General features: G+C 47.5%; 1 protein-coding gene across 2 annotated transcripts in view; it reads left to right on the forward strand.

The window, feature by feature from the left end:
• SEMA6B (semaphorin 6B) overlaps positions 1-20,211 on the forward strand; it is a 323,709-nt gene that overhangs the window by 184,793 nt on the left and 118,705 nt on the right. The gene's annotated exons all lie outside the window — the stretch shown is intronic.

A 20,211-nucleotide genomic window follows, 5' to 3' on the forward strand; every position in this document is an offset into this window, starting at 1 on the left:
GCCATTACCACCAGCTCTGGTAGTACCCACTTCAGCAGCGGCGGTTCCACAACATTAATAGCAACCCGCAGGTAACGTCACACGAATGACTCTTATCTTACCTGTAAATACTCCCCATTAAAAAGCCCCCAGGGCACGGGACCGGGCAATAGCCACCACCAAAGTGACATGCCCCAGTAGTAAACCGCCTGGGTCCGAGTACCCCATTCCCTGGGCATCACAACCCCACATGGCCTGACGCTCTCAGGACAGGAGTACCTCATCTGCATGGGAATACATGCAGCCGACCCGCTCCTGTGGGGAGAATGTGCGCCGTATTAGGTGATGCGATGCAACACTCGCACAGTGACAATCAAAGTGCTGTTAACAGGACCTTCGATGACATCATAGCCATGTCACCAGTCTGTAAGCCAAAGTCTATACAACATTGACACCAGACTGGTCACATGGCTATGACGTCATGGAAGGTCCTTTAGTCAGTGCTGGTTACCGGGCGGCACAGCAATGATCGGATGCAGAAGCAGAAGCAGCAGGGAGACAGAGTCTGCAGGACGCGTCACGGGACCTGTAAGTATAATGACCATGTCTATTATTAACTATATTCTTTATTTTACAGCCCCCCCCACCTCGCCCTAACCCATAACTGTAAAGCCCAAGTTTGGTGTTCAGACGCAAGTTTGTGTTATCTCAGAACTCGAACTCGATCTTTCAAAATGTTTGGGCAAGGCTCCCGATCCTGAACATCGGGGGGTTTGCCCATCACTAGTTGTGGGCCCTCACTCCTCTGGACCTCTGTGCTGCTGCAGTCAAGAAAGTGGAAAGGAGATAATGTGCCCTTGGAGAAACCACTATGACAAATAGCCCTACACAGTGACATTGTGTGTGCATTAACATTGCTCAGTTAGTGACAAAGTTGATTAGTAATAATAGTAATGGAGCAATGAATGGCACACTGCCTTTTTTACGCTTTGTTACCAGGCACATGGGTGACAAAGTCAGTTATGCGCCCCTGCAAACAAGCAGTACACAGCGCAGATGGCAGAAGAATAAAATACTCCAACACACACCGCAAAGCTCCTTGTTCCTTAGCACGGATTGGCTGTAACAGCAGATGAGAACTAACAGATCAGAAAAAAACCTTAGCATACATATTTAAAAAACATTTTATTTAAATATGTATTACATTTTTCTTCTTTTACAATAATAAGGTGAAAAAAAGTGACTAGTGCAAAAACAGTGAGGCATGATTGGAAAGATAAGGTGGGTACAGCATACAGCCAATGCAGGTCATGGGTAGCACTTCCTGTGCCCTAATTCTTACCCTACTTGACTGTGGAGGTAAACATTACCTGGTCTGATGAAGTTGGATTTCTGCTGAACCATGCAGATCGGAGGGTCAGAATTTAGTGTAAAGGGCCCGCTACACGCTACGGTATATCTAACAATATGTCGTCGGGGTCACTTCGATAGTGACGCACATCCAGCATCGTTTGACATATTGTAGCGTGTGACAGCTACGAGCGACTGTGATCGAGCAAAAATACTCACCGTATCGTTGCTCATTGATACGTCGTTCATTTTCAAAATATTGATCAATTTCCTCGATGCAGGTTGTTTGTTGTTGCCGAGGCTGCACACATCGCTCCATGTGACACCCCAGGAGCGACGAACACAGCTTACCTGCGTCCCGCGGGCAATGCGGAAGTAAGGAGGTGGGCGGGATGTTACGTCCCGCTCATCTCCGCCCCTCCGCTTCTATTGGGCGGCCTCTGTGTGACGTCGCAGTGACGCCGAGCGTCCCTCCCACTTCAGGAAGTGGATGTTCACCGCCCACAGGGAAGTCGTTCGGGAGGTAAGTACGTGTGACGGGGGTTATCGACTTTGTGCGACACGGGCAACAAATTGCCCGTGCCGCACAAACGATGGGGGCGGGTGCGATCGCACATGCGATCGCACGAGATATCGACGCGTCCTTTAGTTGTATAAACTGAAGAACCTTTTCCTTTCAGATGTCATCAGTTCATGTTGGTGGAGATGGAGTAATATGTGGAATGTTTTCTTGGCACTCATGGGGTCTTATGAGTTATGATACCAGAGGATGGATCTTTGGACAGTAGTGCTTACCTAAGTATTGTGGCTGACCAAGGTTATCTGTTTATGACAGCTGGTTTACCGCAAAAGACACTTTCAGCAGGAGAATGTTCTGTGCCATAATTGTCGTAAAGTCATGGATTGGCTGCAGATCGATCAGAGCTAGCTTTCCTCGCCTCCCTGGCTTTCTTAGTCCCCAGATCTTAAATGATAGATATCTTCGGGCTGTTATTTGTTAACCTGTCAGCAAAATTTTGTAAGGTAATGTGAAGACATGGCTGTAATACATAATAAATTGAAACCTTTGGTGAAGAAATCTTAGTTACATAGTTACATAGGTTGAAAAAAGACCTAGGTCCATCTAGTTCAACTTTCCTCCACCAATTCTACATTTTGTTCCTAAGTCACTTATAACCAACCATGTTGTGTGTACTGAGGAAATCATCCAGCCCTGCTTTGTTATTCTTCGTTAATCACCATTTGACGTTTCCAGCAAACTGTACAGTGGGTCTTCTCCTCCTTGTCAGTATTTCTTCAGCTCCTACACCTTATTTGAGTCTTTGAATGACATGTCACTGCTTTTTTGGCAACTTGTTTCCAGTGTGTGAAATCTCCTCTTCAAGCAGAAGAGGGAGGGAGAGGAGCTGGAGTATCACAGAAAGGGAGTAGTAGAGCCAGTGTACAGTCCAGCCCCTGTGCACCGAAATCTCACTAGAAGTTTTGATTAAAAAAGAGCAACAAAGCGGATTTCTTCACTAAAGGTATCAATGTAATAAGTATTACAGCGCTATTACAGCCATGTATTTACTTTACATTACAAAATTCTGTTGTTAGTTTCTCTTTGAGTGCATGTATTTTCAGCTAAAAATCATTTTTGCCATAGGATTTAATTAATAATTTTGCAACATTTGCCTTACAAAGTTTCTGTATTGTACTGTCAATTGCTGGCTATAGAATTTAAAGGGGCCTTTACACGCAGCGATATCGCTAGCGAGCGTACCCGCCCTCGTCGTTTGTGCGTCACGGGCAAATCGCTGCCCGTGGCGCACAATATCGCTAACACCAGTCACACGTACTTACCTTCCTAGCGACGTCGCTGTGGGCAGCGAACAACCTCTTTGTTAAGGGGGAGGTTCGTGTGCCGTGACAGCAACGTCACACGGCAGGCGTCCAATTGAATCGGAGGGGCGGAGAGCAGCCGCATGAAAGTCATGCCCACCTCGTTGCCGGAGGACGCAGGTAAGCTGTTGTTCGTCGTTCCCGGGGTGTCGCACGTAGCGATGTGTGCTGCCTCAGGAACGACGAACAACCTACGTCCACAACGACCAACGAGATTTTGAAAATTAACGACGAGTCAATGATCAACGATAAGGTGAGTATTTTTGATTGTTAACAGTCGCTTGGAGCTGTTACACGCAACGACGTTGCTAACGACGCCGGATGTGCGTCACAAATTCCGTGACACCGACAACATATCGTTAGATATGTCATTGCGTGTAACGGGGCCTTAAGAATCTGTCAATCAGCTTATTCCAAGGATAGGTTCACACGACCACGTAAAAAAATCGATCAGAGTTTCATCCAGAAAAGTGGGACAATATTTTTCTCAAGTCAGTGTGAAGTCTATATGCAGTCCATTTTAAAAGCAGAAGCTTTTAAAGGGAACCTGTCAGGTGCAATATGCACCCAGAACCACGAGCAGTTTTGGGTGCATATTTCTAATCTCTGCATTAACCGTCCCTGTATACACTAGCATAGATAACGGCATCTTTAGAAAAAGTATTTCTAAATTTCTTTTATCATATGCTAATGAGCGCAGGGACTAGTCGCAAGGACATTAGTTCCTGCACTCATTCTGCCCTCTCAGCGTGTTAGCACTCCCACAAGGGCGTACTAACATGCTCTTCAATGCCCATTGCATGTAGTTATCATCAGGGTTGACGCGCGTACCTGTGTCCATTGTAACCACCTCAGAACGCCGGGTTTAGAGTCAGTGTGCATGATCAGAATGCCCTGCACTTCCGGTCATGCGCACTAAGAAGCCAGGGGTACACGTCCTGGCTTTAGAGAGGTCTAGCGTGCACGACCAGATGTGCAGCGACTTCTGATCATGTGCCCTGCTCTGCGTCTGATGCAATGACCATGGACACAGGTATGCACGTGCTTTCTGATGACGCTGAGCAATGGGCATTAAATACCATGTTAGCATGCCCCTGTGGGAGTGCTAACATGCTGAGAGGGTGGAATGAGCACAGGAACTAAAGCTCTTGTGTGCCGCCCCCGTGCCAGTAGCTGGGCTGCTCGGATCCAGATCCGCGGTGGCTTGAGGGGTCTCCGGACCCGGGGGTTGTGCGGCCACTCAAATGAAGGGGATATTTACAGGGGATTGTGTTAAAGTTCGTGACGCCACTCGTTGTATGTGGTAATTTGGAATACCACAGTTGGGATTACCCGGGGTGATGGAATGGAGCAACCAGCTGTTTGAACCCTCCAGGGGTAAAGGAGAATGCCCTGGGACTCGGTGATGGTGTTTGGGGGTGCCGTGGGGAGCGAAGGGGTCACTTTCGTACTTACTCAGTCCATTAAGCTGACACTTACAACTGGATAAACCAAAGTTCTGGATACTGCTGCCGCTGAGGGGAGCTAGTTCGGGTCCCGTCCCCAATGGTGCTGCCTGGTGATCCATGACCTTCCTCCTGGCACTACGTTTACTTCTCTGTTGGTCCTGGTAGTATGGAACTTGCCGGGTCCCATTCCCCACTATGGCTAAGTGTGGGAGCTTGCACTCAGGGTTCACGCTTGGGATTTTCTGGACTGTTTTGTTGGAAAGTCCTATCCCCCTCGTTGCGCTAGTACACCAATTTTGGAGCAGGTGGAGAGCGGATCTTGAAGGCTCCATTCTCGTCGGGTAAATTGTCAGGTTGCCTGAAGCAACTCCCTGACCTAGGGTCCACGTACCCCGTCGTGCCCTGGTCCCAGCCCGGTGATGGTGCAAGGCCGCCAGCTGTCCTCCTCAACAGTTCCGTGCCCCTTGCCACGATCCTCTGCGACCGGGGGTCCAGCTCCTCTAGGCCGAGACCACTGTCTGCCACCTAGATAGCTTCCTAGGAGCCCAGCTCCTGACCTCCTCTCTCCACTTCCAAAACACTTCTCCTCACTACTACTGCTGTCCACTGGTGTGTCTGGTGAGTGTGGTGCAGAGTGTACTTAGGACTTTAATTAGCTGATGTAGGCAACACCATGTAGTTGGGGACCCATAACTAAGAAGGAGGTGGATATTGCACGGGAGGGCAGATTGTACAATACCCTGTGACGACCTGATAGTTCAGGTCCCGCGCTTATTAGCATATCATAAAGGTGTGGCGCCCCTAAGGTTTCAGTCGCCACAGGGTACTGCATCTCTTTTAAGATGCAGTACTCATTCCCGGTAAGAGGAGGTTAATAACTGGTGTTTTTTCTTTTACACAACATCCAGCCAGTGAGTCAGCTGGTTACCCAATTCTGGAAGCCAGCCAGCCTGGGAAATTCCCAGTTTCTGGGACAACCACTAGTGAGTCATCAGATAGGTGGGGGCTGCACTGATGGAGTAAGGAACACACAGTTTCACTTCAGAATAGTCTGAGACTCTGAACAACCCAGTCACAGGAGAGAGTGCTTGAGAGCATCTCCTGCTAGAACTGGGCAGACTGGAAAAGAGCGAGAGGCAACCAGTGGAGCTAGGGAGACAGAGGAGAACATGGTAGCTGAGATCGAGCCTAACCGTTACCACAGTGCCAGCAGACAGGGTGCAGAGCCCTGGGGTAGAACATACTCCATGTTGGACTACCAGAATCTGCAGGGGATGGGGATTCCAAGTCCCATCACCCACCACCCATTTTTCCGGAGCACAGTGACACATAGGGTTCGGGGTCCAGATCACAGTCGGGCCCCACGGCGAAGACTCACTCCACCTGCATATGGGACGGGACACTTGACAAAAACACCGGGGTCCCCAAATTGCTTCAAGCCATGGGGATCCACAAGTAAGTGCAGAGGAGAAAGGTCTCACACTCCATAGTCACCGGTTATTGCTTCTGATTTACCCAGGACCGTCTGAAGCCCATGGTGGTGGAGAGCGGCACCTCCGGGGGATCTTGCGAACTCTGAGTAAAAAGAACTTTGAACCGCAGCCCCGGTGTTGTCTTTCTCATTGCCGGCGCCCCCGCCCCGCACTTCGGTGCCACCAGTCGTTCCCACCGCCCTTATTTCTCTAGGGCCCGCTCCACCTGTAGCGAGCAGAAACACCTCGGCTGCTATTACCATCCGTCCCGGAGGACAGCGACAGCAGCGGCGGCTAATTCCCTGGCCGCATACCGCAGGTGGCGTCACAACAACAAACTCCACCATCACCCTTATCCACCCATCCCCTTCCGTGTACACCTCGGGGCCACAAAACCGGGCAGACCCACCCATGACATTCCCACCCTGACCCTCACCGGCCCGGTGACGAATGTCTTCCCCCGACCCCCTGGGGTGGTACAAAGGATCTTTAGAAATACTTTTTCTAAAGATTTCTTTATCTATGCTAGTGTATACAGGGACGGTTAGACAGGGATTAGCAATATACAACCCAGTACTGCTCGTAGTTAAGAGGGCATATTGAACCTGACAGGTTCACTTTAATAATTTACAGGACCATTTCTAGTTTTCTATACTACAGAATTGCAATGTAGCCATAAAGATCGGATGATATGCTGTGGCATCCGATTTTTCTCTCGCACCCATGGCCTTGAATGAGTGTGTCTCATCCGATTTCTGTAGGAAAATCATACATGCTGCCATTTTTTTCACACAAATTCAGTCAGTGAAAAAAATAGTTCATCTGCACTACCTCATTGAATAACATTGGTCCGAGTGTGATCCATTTTTTAACGGATAGCACTCGGACCGAAAATACAGTCATGTGCCCGAGGCCTGAGTGTGAGTTTGTAAATCTTTTATTTTTTCTGAATTCCTCTGCTGATGTATGACAAAAGACCACATGAAAGTTGAGCTGAATTTTGTGGCCATAAATCTATTGACTGAAGCTCATAAATAAGCAAGATTCCCCATCAAGTTGATTGACTGATTTGCATTTAACTCATTCAGCAGCCGGCAATGTACCGAGAAACAAAGAGCATGTAAGAGTCAAACAGTGCAGAATTTTTAATGTAACCCACTTGCAAATGATTTTTATTATAACATACATACATATAAGGGCTAAACCCAAGGTAGTAATTTATCCATATTCAATATGATAACTGAGGGATCAATCTATGGTACTCCAGATATTCCAAGAGCAGGATTTTGGAATTTAGGGACCAGGCTCTGCAGAGCTTGAATGAAGTAGAGGAGCGCATGCTCAACCTCCGCTCCATTCATTATCTTCGGGACTGTTGGATATAGCCTTCCCCAGCAGTCTCATAGAGAATGAATAGAGCAGAGTTGGAGTTTGAGTCCGGAACTGGGTTTTCTTGTTGCAGAGCCCCATTCTTAGTATCCCAGCTGTCAGACCCCCAGCGGTCAGTAAGCTCCCCCTCTGAATGAGGAATTATTTAATATCTTGGAAATAATATCCTAAAGGTGTAAATTTCCCTACATCCCACAAAACTAGTGTAAATCATTCTAATTTGCTGCAACTGCGAGATGGTGTAATGATGATCAGGTAAAGCTGGGACCAAGGCTCATAGACTATCCCTCACACTATCCCTTATCTCAGAGTTACCTCTGATGGTGAGAATATCTCAGCCACCAGCCTGACTCTGCTCCTGATCAGCCCTGATCTAATACTCCAAAGGTGAGGGGGTTAGGACAGGAGTGTGTTTACACCAACAATGATAGACAAACGGGAAACCCAAACTCTATGACACAGCATGCTGACACATATTTATCAGACCACAAATGATAAGGATGAAAACAAGGAGGAAGTAACGAGACAACAGGAGGAATTCCACACCACACCAAGCCACACGCAGTAAATCACCAGTTACTGGAACACAGCAACACACGGACCGGTTTAGCAAAAAGCTATTGCCAGCATGGGAAGACAAATTCCTCCATCTTAAAAAGGTGGGAAGTAACTTTGATATGTCTCTGGCAACATGTGATGCAAAAAGTAATCAGCAGGCTAGCAGCAATTTACTTCTGCTAGTCCAATCACTACTGAACACAGAGCTGGTTAATACCCGAGTCTGCCTGTGCAACTCAGAAGCACCAGAGAAAGCATAGTGAGCAGTGTCAGAGTCTGTAGTCTGAACAGCGTCTGATGCCCCCATGACATTTGGCGAGTTATTATGACAGAAGGTATTCTGTTTTTATTGGCTGATATCCAGCAGAGCAATTTTGACACTTTGCACGTTGCGACATCGCTACTGCAATATTGTCGGGGTCAAATCGAAAGTGAGGCACATCCAGCGCCAGTAACGATGTTGCAATGTGTAAAGCCTAGATGCGCCTATTTACGATCGCAAAAGCGTCGGAAATCGGCGATCTGTGTAGCGTCGGTCATTTCCATAATTTCGGGACGACCGATGTTACGATGTTGTTCCTCGTTCCTGCGGCAGCACACATCGCTGTGTGTGAAGCCGCAGGAGCGAGGACCATGTCCTTACCTGCGTCCCGCCACCAATGCGGAAGGAAGGAGGTGGGCGGGAGGTTTCCGTCCCGCTTATCTCCGCCCCTCCGCTTCTATTGGCCGCCTGACGTGTGACGTCGCTATGATGCCGCATGACCCGCCCCCTTAGTAAGGAGGCGGTTCGCCGGCCAGAGCGATGTCGCAGGGCAGGTAAGTGCATGTGAAGCTGCCGTAGCGATAATGTTCGCTACGGCAGCTATCACCAGATATCGCATGTGCGATGGGGGCGGGTACTATCGCGCTCAGCATCGCTAGCATCGGCTAGTGATGTCGCAGTGTGCAAAGTACCCCTTAGTGGTATCTATGTCACATCAAACTGCTGCTCTTCTGAATGCCATAAGATATCCAACATGCTAGCAGATGGGTGTATCTATTACAGTGACCATTTAGTGTACAGAACTGTGCAAGTTTTATGCAAGTATACAAAAAATGTAGTAAAATAACAATGCTTTCAAAGAGAGAAGTGTTAATAGTTTCTTATTATCAACTTTTCAACCACTGCATCTAAGGTCCAAAACATTGCCCATTTGTTGGTGCTTCTGTAAGGCCTCCGACACACATCCGTGCCACCGGTACGTGTTTGGCAGTTTTTTCACGTACCGGCAGCACGGAGACCTATGTTTTCACTATTGTATGGACACACGTAAATATTTTGGAATGGAACGTGTGCCCGTTCCGTACTTACGTGCGTCCGTGATTTTTTCACGCTGACATGTCCACGTATTCTCCGGCAGCACAGGTGTCACGTGGCCCGCACCCGTACCACACGGACGTAGTGTGGATGCGGGCCCGTGTGACATGTGCCGGAGAACACGTGTCATTTAAAATAAAAAAAACAAATACTCACCTCCACCAGCCCCACAGATTCTACCGCTGCAAACTGTTCCTGCCGGCCGCCGCTCGTTATGAGCGTGTAAAGGAGGTTGGGCGTGCTGTCCTGGGCGCTGATCTCCGCCCCTCCGCTCGGCCGGAAAGAGCGTCAGCGGGGAGTGGGCGGGGCTGGAGACGAAGATCAGGACCCTGGACAGCAGCGCGGACCACATGAGTATGTAAATTACCTGTTCTCCGTGTGCTATCGCGGATAGTACACGGAGAACACACGTGGACTGCACGTACCCGAGACACTTACTTACCTCACGCAACACGCAGGGAAAATGCGTATCTCGCGGCACATGCTTTTAACGGATGTGTGTTGGAGGCCTAAAAGAGCTTGAACAGGACATCTTGAAACTCCACTCAGTATGGAAATGTTTACCTGAAGGAGACCTTGCCGATGCAATATAACTACTTTGTGTATTGTTTCTGTGCTTAGTCTTTTCATGGTGTATGACCTGTCACGTGAAATGGTTCCTCAGTTCTATCCTCCCACACAGGTGTTTCTGTGTCAGTTATGAACATAATGATCATTATCACCTGTTTGGTATAAATGGTTATTCATATACTGACTATAATCCTACAAAATCCCTGACTGTGTGAAAGTCTAACTAAAACAATTGATGCCATTTTGAAGACAAAGAGTGGTCACATCAATTATATTGATTAGATTTAGGTTTCTATTTTGTTCACTCACTTTCCATTTGCTTAATGATAAAAATAAACTATTGACATTTCTATTTTTAAAAGCGTTCATACATTGTAACATTTTTATTTTTCCACACTTTACTTGTTCCTTCCTTGCGCTGGGATAATTTACAGAACTCAAGAACACCCCTCTCTATCTTGTCTCCCTCTGACTCACTCTTCTCATCCCTCCTACACCCTATAGAACAGGGGTCTCAAACTCGGCTGGGTGTATGGGCATGCACAGAGGAAAAAAAATAATTTGGGGGGCCGCATTCTTTGAAGGACAAAGTGACATTTTTATTGGTACCATATATAATATATATATATATATATATATATATATATATATATATATACAGTCAGGGCCAGAAATATTTGGACAGTGACACAAGTTTTGTTATTTTTGCTGTTTACAAAAACATGTTCAGAAATACAATTATATATATAATATGGGCTGAAAGTGCACACTCCCAGCTGCAATATGAGAGTTTTCACATCCAAATCGGAGAAAGGGTTTAGGAATCATAGCTCTGTAATGCATAGCCTCCTCTTTTTCAAGGGACCAAAAGTAATTGGACAAGGGACTCTAAGGGCTGCAATTAACTCTGAAGGCGTCTCCCTCGTTAACCTGTAATCTATGAAGTAGTTAAAAGGTCTGGGGTTGATTACAGGTGTGTGGTTTTGCATTTGGAAGCTGTTGCTGTGACCAGACAACGTGCGGTCTAAGGAACTCTCAATTAAGGTGAAGCAGAACATCCTGAGGCTGAAAAAAAAGAAAAAATCCATCAGAGAGATAGCAGACATGCTTGGAGTAGCAAAATCAACAGTCAGGTACATTCTGAGAAAAAAGAAATTGACTGGTGAGCTTGGGAACTCAAAAAGGCCTGGGCGTCCACGGATGACAACAGTGGTGGATGATCGCCGCATACTTTCTTTGGTGAAGAAGAACCCGTTCACAACATCAACTGAAGTCCAGAACACTCTCAGTGAAGTAGGTGTATCTGTCTCTAAGTCAACAGTAAAGAGAAGACTCCATGAAAGTAAATACAAAGGGTTCACATCTAGATGCAAACCATTCATCAATTCCAAAAATAGACAGGCCGGAGTTAAATTTGCTGAAAAACACCTCATGAAGCCAGCTCAGTTCTGGAAAAGTATTCTATGGACAGATGAGACAAAGATCAACCTGTACCAGAATGATGGGAAGAAAAAAGTTTGGAGAAGAAAGGGAACGGCACATGATCCAAGGCACACCACATCCTCTGTAAAACATGGTGGAGGCAACGTGATGGCATGGGCGTGCATGGCTTTCAATGGCACTGGGTCACTTGTGTTTATTGATGACATAACAGCAGACAAGAGTAGCCGGATGAATTCTGAAGTGTACCGGGATATACTTTCAGCCCAGATTCAGCCAAATGCCACAAAGTTGATCGGACGGCGCTTCATAGTACAGATGGACAATGACCCCAAGCATACAGCCAAAGCTACCCAGGAGTTCATGAGTGCAAAAAAGTGGAACATTCTGCAATGGCCAAGTCAATCACCAGATCTTAACCCAATTGAGCATGCATTTCACTTGCTCAAATCCAGACTTAAGACGGAAAGACCCACAAACAAGCAAGGCCTGAAGGCTGCGGCTGTAAAGGCCTGGCAAAGCTTTAAGAAGGAGGAAACCCAGCGTTTGGTGATGTCCATGGGTTCCAGACTTAAGGCAGTGATTGCCTCCAAAGGATTTGCAACAAAATATTGAAAATAAAAATATTTTGTTTGGGTTTCGTTTATTTGTCCAATTACTTTTGACCTCCTAAAATGTGGAGTGTTTGTAAAGAAATGTGTACAATTCCTACAATTTCTATCAGATATTTTTGTTCAAACCTTCAAATTAAACGTTACAATCTGCACTTGAATTCTGTTGTAGAGGTTTCATTTCAAATCCAATGTGGTGGCATGCAGAGCCCAACTCGCGAAAATTGTGTCACTGTCCAAATATTTCTGGACCTAACTGTATATATATATATATATATATATATATATATATATTATTTGTTTTTACATACCTTGGGATCACTGATTTTGAACATTTTCACTTGTTCATTATAGCAAACGTGCACATTCTTTGTTTAAATATAATTTTTTTTTTACATTTTATTCCTTTCTTGTAACTAATAGTCTTACAATTAGCACTATATAGAAATTTTGACCAACATCTTTTAGTAATGTTCCCCATATTGTTGTAACGTGCACATCTTTGTCCCCTTGTAGTATTGTGCCCCATCCCACAGTAATGTGCTCATCCTTGTCCCCTTGTAGTATTGTACCCCATCCTAGTCCCCATCCCATAGTAATGTGCTCATCCTTGTCCCCATCCTAAAGTAATGTTCCCCATCCTTGTTTACATTTTGTAGTAATGTGTTCATCCTTGTCCCCATGTTATAGTAATGTGTTCATCCTTGTCCCCATCCTATAGTAATGTCCCCAATATATAGTAATGTGTCCATCCTTGTCTGCCATCTTATTGTAATGTTCCCAATCCTTGTCCCCTTGTAGCAATGCAATGTCCCCATCCTATAGTACTGTCCCCATTCTATAGTAATGTGCCCATCCTTTAGTAATGTGCCAACCTTGTCCCCACCCTATAGTAATGTCCCCAGCATTATCCCTATTCTATAGTAATGTTTCCCATCCTTGTCCCTTTGTAGTAATGTCCCTATCCTACAGTAATGTGCCCACCTGTAGTAATGTCCCCATCCTATAGTACTGTGCCCATCCTAGTCCTCATCCTATAGTACTGTGCCCACCTTGTCCCCATCCTATAGTAATGTCCCCAGCCTTGTCCCCATTCTATAGTCATGTGCCCATCCTAGTCCCTACCCTATAGTAATGGGCCCATCCTAGTCCCTACCCTATAGTAATGTGCCCATCCTAGTCCCTATCCTATAGTAATGTGCCCATCCTAGTCCCTATCCTATAGTAATGTCCCCATACTATAGTAATAATGTCCCCATCCTTGTAATGTCCCAATCCTATAGTAATGTCCCCAGCCTTATCCCCATCTCATAGTAATGTGCGCACTTTGTCCCCATCCTGTAGTAATGTCCCCATCCTATAGTACTGTGCCCACCTTGTCCCCATCCTATAGTAATGTCCCCATCCTATAATACTGTGCCCATCCTAGTCCCCATCCTATAGTAATGTGCCCACCTTGTCCCCATCCTATAGTAATGTCCCCATTCTAGTCATGTGCCCATCCTAGTCCCTACCCTATAGTAATGTCCCCATACTATAGTAATAATGTCCCCATCCAATAGTATTGTGCCCATCCTTGTAATGTCCCAATCCTATAGTAATGTCACCAGCCTTATCCCCATCTCATAGTAATGTGAGCACTTTGTCCATATCCTGTAGTAATGGGTCAGCAGCTCCCCTCACCTTCCACAGACGCCGGAGTGAAGTTGAGAGGAGTGGTCTGCGGCCCCAGATCCACAGTGATTGGAGAGATCGGTCACAAGGCCGGTCTCTCCAATCAGAGCTGGGGGCGGGTGAAATACAGTCACCCAGCTCCAGCCAATGATCAGGGCTACAGCTGCACTGATCTTGGCTGGATTTCAGTGTTTCAGCGATTTTCAATGCCTGAAACATTAGTGGCTGTGATTGGCTGACGAACGCCGCTCAGCCAATCACAGTCTCTGTAGGTCCGGGGAGGAGACATCACCCCTCCTGAGGTCCCCTCCTCCCCGAATCTAAGGTATTTGCAGCGATCGCAGCCACCGGGGCTGTGATTTTGCCATGACGTACTGGGTACGTCATGGGTCTTAAAGTACCAGGGAGCCATAACGTACCCAGTATGTCATAGGTCGCTAAGGGGTTAACGTCCAACACACACACACACACACACACACACACACCATTCTTCTCACCTGTCCCGCGCTCCCTCCGCTGCCTCACCTCTGCTTCATGCGGCCTCCAGGCCCGTGCCCCTTTTCACTATCACGGCAGCTGCAGTGTCACTGTCAGGATACTTTCACACTTGCGTTCAGCGGAGTCTGTCACTATGGAGAATAGCGCAGTCCGTTAACGCACTGCGCTATTCTCCATAGACTTGTATGGATGATGCACTGTAACGCAAGTGTCAACGTTGCATCTGCCGGACGACGCAGCGTCGTTATTTTGACGCTGCGTCGGGCGGAAGGAATGCAGCATGTAACTTTTTTTGAGCAGCGGAATCCTTTGGATTTCACTGCGCATGCTCTCTCTGGCTCCCTGCACCCGTAACCAGGGTACACATCGGGTAACCAAGGAACCCTGGTTACGTGTGTCGGGAGCCCGACACTTCCCCGCTCGGCTCCGCCCCCTCTGGCACTCTGTATGTATACACACACACACACACACTCTCACACTCACTCACCTGTCCCCCAGCGATGCAGTCCCCGCGGCACTGACGTCCTCAGCCATGGCCCCACTCGGCTCCACCCACTTCGCACTCCGCCCCCCGCTCCCGCCCCCCGCACACATTGTTGGCGACCGAACGATCAGCTGATCACCCGGCGGCCGGCTACTGTGAGTGATCGGCTGATCACCCGGCGGCCGGCTACTGTGAGTGATCGGCTGATCACCCGGCAGCTGACTACTGTTAGCGATCAGCTGATCGTTCACAATAGTCTGCCGACGGTAAAACTGTAAAAAAAACCAAAATGGATTGCGATGTTTTGCAGCATCCGTTGCATCCGTTGTGCCACTATATGCAACACATCCGTTGCATCCGTCACACAACGCAATGCAACGGATACCATTCAACGCAAGTGTCAAAGTAGCCTCAGTGATTTATGTCAGATGATTGTATTGGAGGCGCGAGAGCGCAGCGCCGGCAACACATTCATCTGACATAAAGTGCAAACAGTGGGTGCAGCCCTTGCACCTGCCGCGATAGTGAACAGGGGCACGGGCCTGGGGGCCACACAAACTACCCTGAGGGGCTGCACGCGGGCCGCGTGTTTGAGACCCCTGCTATAGAATATAAAAAATATGTAAAGACTGGAGACGGGCAGACTCGCAGAAAACCGGGACCAGTGGGTCCCTGCTAATTTTTTTTAAAAAATCTGGTTACGGACCAGAATCTGGTACCCATATAAGTCTATGTGAACCAGAATCCGGCGAATAAAAATGGTGGAAGGGATAGGGGGGAAGGAGCACAAGCGGTGTACTCACTAAAGCTCTATTTCATGGCGGGCCGCTGCTTCCAGGTCACACATTCAATTCCGGAGCTGCGTGCGTCTAGATCGTGCACTAAAAATAATGGCAGATGCTAGAATGTACGGGCTCCTTCCAGATATAACGTAATTTGTCACGTGATGGGGGGATGTGTTCTAAATGCAGCCTGGTTTAGAATCAACATTCTTTTTCTAAGTCCACGTGGGCATGGAGTTGTTTATAATAGAAACGGGGGTCTGGGGGTAAGACCCCTAAATGGAGGGGAGGGATGAGCAGATATCTGGCCCGTGATCATGTGTCCTCCTCTGCTCATCCTCAGCCCTCCTGGTTCATGCTTCATGCAGCAAGGAGGCTCAGGGTGAGCTGCACCCGTGATGATGTGTCCTCCTCTGCATGCAGCAGGAGGTTCAGGAATGAGGTGTGCCCGCGATGATGTGTCCTCTTCTGCTCATCCTGAGCAGAGAATGACACATGCAGCAGGAGGCTCAGGTTGAGTTGCGCCCGCATTGATTTGTCCTCCTCTGCTCATCCTGAGCCCCCTGCTTCATGCAGTAGAGGCTGAGGATGAGCGCGATGTATCCTCCTCTCCTCACCCTGAGCCTCCTGCTGCATGCAGCAGGAGGTTTAGGATGAGCTGTGCCTCCAATGTGTCCTCCTCTTCTCATCCTGAGCCTTCTGCTTCATGAATCAAGATTCTGACCCGCAGACAGCACCTGTCATTGCTTACAAGCAGACGCTGTCACAGAGGCTGAGGGCATATCTGACAGCAACCAATCACGGACGCCAGGACGGCTGGTGGGGGGGAATGCCGGGAAAGCAGTGCATATATACAGTAAGAGCAATGATGAGCGGCACAGGGAGGCCGTAGGAGCAGCATACAGTCATGTGGGAGCAGTTTACAGCTGCGCTGGAGCCTCGGAAAGTATAAAGCGCTCGCTTTAGTCTTATTTCCTTTATTTTTTTTTTTTATTTTTTTTTTTAATTTCTCAACTTCCGGATCTGGATCAAACATCCGGAATCCTGGGCACCTTTGAAACGACGTAGATCAGGACTTTTACAGTCCAGGTCCATCCATCACTAGTAAAGTTTTTTCTAGTCTTGAGGCCGCAATTCACATGCTTGTAATGTTGCATGTTTATTGAACATTTGTTACAGCTCAGTTTCTTTTGGTGTTTTTTATCACTAGTAAAGACCTAAATCCTCTCTGTGCTGTCAGTCCTTCTTGCTTACACCAAGACAGATTTGAGCTTTTTTTTCCAGGAGTAATGGGGGCTTTACACGCAGCGACATCGCTAGCGATGTCGCTGGTGAAAGCACCCGCCCCCGTCGGTTGTGCGTCACGGGAAAATCATTGCCCGTGGCGCACAACATTGTTAGGACCCGTCACACGTACTTACCTGCCTAGCGACGTCTCTGTGGCCGGCGAACCGCCTCCTTTCTAAGGGGGGCGGTTCGTGCAGCGTCAGAGCGATGTCACGCGGCAGGTGGCCAATAGAAGCGGAGGGGTGGAGAGCAGCCGAAAGAAAGTGACACCCACCTTGTTGCCGGAGGACGTAGGTAAGGTGTTGTTCGTCGTTCCTGGGGTGTCACACGTAGCGATGTGTGCTGCCTCAGGAACGACGAACAACCTGCCTCCAGCACCATCAACGATTTTTGGGATTTGAATGACGTGTCAACGATCAACGATTAGGTAAGTAATTTTGATCGTTAACGGTCGTTCATGTGTTTCGCATGCAACAACGTTGCTAACGAGGCCGGATGTGCGTCACGAATTCCATGACCCCAACGACATCTCGTTAGTGATGTCGTTGTGTGTAAAGCCCCCTTAAGTTTAGAAGGCAGGGAGAGAAGAAGTGGCTCATAAATGGTAAAAAAAAGTAGAATTCTCCTTTATGTTAAATCATTTTTTCAAACAGTGAAGGAATTGATTATTTGATCCATTGCTGATTTTGTAAGTTTGCCCACTGACATAGACATGTACAGTCTATAATTTTAAGGTTAGGTTAATTTTAACAGTGAGAGAATATCCAAAATAAAATCCAGAAAATCACATTGTATAAATGATATAAATATATTTGCTTTTTGTAGAGAGAAATAAATATTTGAACCCTCTGGAAAACAAGACTTAATACTTGGTGGCTAAACCCTTGTTGGCAAGCACAACAGTCAGACGTTTTTTGTAGTTAATGATGAGGTTTGTGCACATGTCAGGAGGACTTTTAGTCCACTCCTCTTTGCAGATCATCTCTAAATCATTAAGATTTTAAGGTTGTCACTTGGCAACTCGGAGCTTCTACTTCCTCTATAAGATTTCTATGGGATTAAGGTCTGGAGACTGGCTAAGCCACTCCATGACTTTAATGTGCTTCTTTTTGAGCCACTCTTTTGTTGCCTTGGCTGTATGTTTTGGGTCATTGTCATGCTGGAAGACCGAGCCACAACCAATTTTTAATGTCCTGGTGGAGAGAAGGAGGTTGTCACTCAGGATTTTATGGTACATGGCTCCATCCATTGTCCCATTGATGCGGTGAAGTAGTCCTCTGCCGTTAGCAGGGAAACTCCCCCAAAACATGTTTCCACCTCCATGCTTGACAGTGGGGATGGTGTTCTTTGGGTCATGGACAGCATTTCTTTTCCTTCAAACACAGTGAGTTGAGTTAAGGCTAAAGAGCTCTATTTTAGTCTCATCTGACTAAAGCACCTTCTCCCAATCACTCTCAGAATTATCCAGGTGTTCATTGGCAAACTTCAGACGGGCCTGCATATGTCCCTTCTTGAGCAGTGGGACTTTGTGGGCACTGCAGGATTTTAATCCATTACAGCATAATGTGTTACCAATGGTTTTCTTGGTGACAATGGTCCCAGCTGCCTTGAGAATAAATGTACCGTATATAATTTATACAATGCAATTTTTCTGGATATTCTATTTCTCACTGTTAAAATTAACCTACTCTTAAAATTATAGACTGTTGATTAGTGATGAGCGAGTATGCTTGTTACTACTCGGTACTCGCACGAGTATCACTGTACTCGGGCTACTCGGTGGGTACCGAGTAATTTCGCGATACTCGTGCTGTACTCGTGGTCTTCATCCCTGCATGTTGGCGCTCTTTTGAGAGCCAGCCCTCATGCAGGGATTGGCTGGCAGACCACTGCAATGCCACAGCCCTGTTAGTTGTGGAATTGCAGTGATTGGCCGGCCCGCACAGCGTGACCGAGCCTTTATACCGGCGGGCACGCTGTGCTCTGCACACAGCCATCTCATATTCCCTGCTTTCCTCGCCCACAGGCGCCTATGATTGGTTGCAGTGAGACACGCCCCCACCCTGAGGGACAGGTGTCTCACTGCACCCAATCACAGCAGCCGGTGGGCGTGTCTATACTGTGCAGTAAAATAAATAAATAAATAATTAAAAAAAACCCGCGTGCGGTCCCCCCAATTTTAATACCAGCCAGATAAAGCCATACAGCTGAAGGCTGGTATTCTCAGGATGGGGAGCCCCACGTTATGGAGAGCCCCCCAGCCTAACAATATCAGTCAGCAGCAGCCCAGAATTGCCGCATACATTAGATGCGACAGTTCTGGGACTGTACCCGGCTCTTCCCGATTTACCCTAGTGCGTTGGCAAATCGGGGTAATAAGGAGTTAATGGCAGCCCATAGCTGCCACTAAATCCTAGATTAATCATGTCAGGGTCTCCCCGAGATTCCTTCCATGATTAATCTGTAAATTACAGTTAAAAAACACACACAAACACGAAAAATCCTTTATTAGAAATAAAAAACACTAACAAAGTCCCTCATCACCAATTTATTAACCCCGACAAACCCTCCATGTCCGGCGTACTCCACAGTCCTCCAGCGTAGCGTCCAGCTCTGCTGCATGCAGGTGACAGGAGCTGCAGAATACACCGCCGCTCCTGTCAGCTTCACACAGCAACTGAGGTGAGTAGCACGATCAGCTGCTGTCAGTCAGGTAACTCACGGCCACCGCTGGATCCAGCGGTGGCCGCAATTAACCTCAGTGACAGCTCAGCTGATCGCTATACTCACCTCAGTTGCTGCGTGGAGCTGACCTGAGCGGCGGTGAGTAGCGCGATCAGCTGAGCTGTCACTGAGGTTACCCGCGGCCACCGCTGCATTCACCGCTGGATCCAGGTAACCTCAGTGACAGCTCAGCTGATCGCGCGGCTGTCTTCAGTTACTGTGTGAAGCTGACAGGAGCGGCGGTGTATTCTGCAACTCCTGTCACCTGCATGCAGCACAGCTGGATGCGACGCTGGAGGACTGTGGAGTACGCCGGACATGGAGGGTTTGTCGGGGTTAATAAATTGGTGATGAGGGACTTTGTTAGTGTTTTTTATTTCTAATAAAGGATTTTTCGTGTGTGTGTGTTTTTTTAACTGTAATTTACAGATTAATCATGGAAGGAATCTCGGGGAGACGCCTGACATGATTAATCTAGGATTTAGTGGCAGCTATGGGCTGCCATTAACTCCTTATTACCCCGATTTGACAACGCACTAGGGTAAATCGGGAAGAGCCGGGTACAGTCCCAGAACTGTCGCATATAATGTATGTGGCAATTCTGGGCGGCTGCTGACTGATATTGTTAGGCTGGGGGGCTCCCCATAAAGTGGAGCTCCCCATCCTGAGAATACCAGCCTTCAGCCGTATGGCTTTATCTGGCTGGT

The sequence above is a fragment of the Anomaloglossus baeobatrachus genome, chromosome 1, assembly GCF_048569485.1.
Source record: "Anomaloglossus baeobatrachus isolate aAnoBae1 chromosome 1, aAnoBae1.hap1, whole genome shotgun sequence".
NCBI classification, from domain to species: domain Eukaryota; kingdom Metazoa; phylum Chordata; class Amphibia; order Anura; family Aromobatidae; genus Anomaloglossus; species Anomaloglossus baeobatrachus.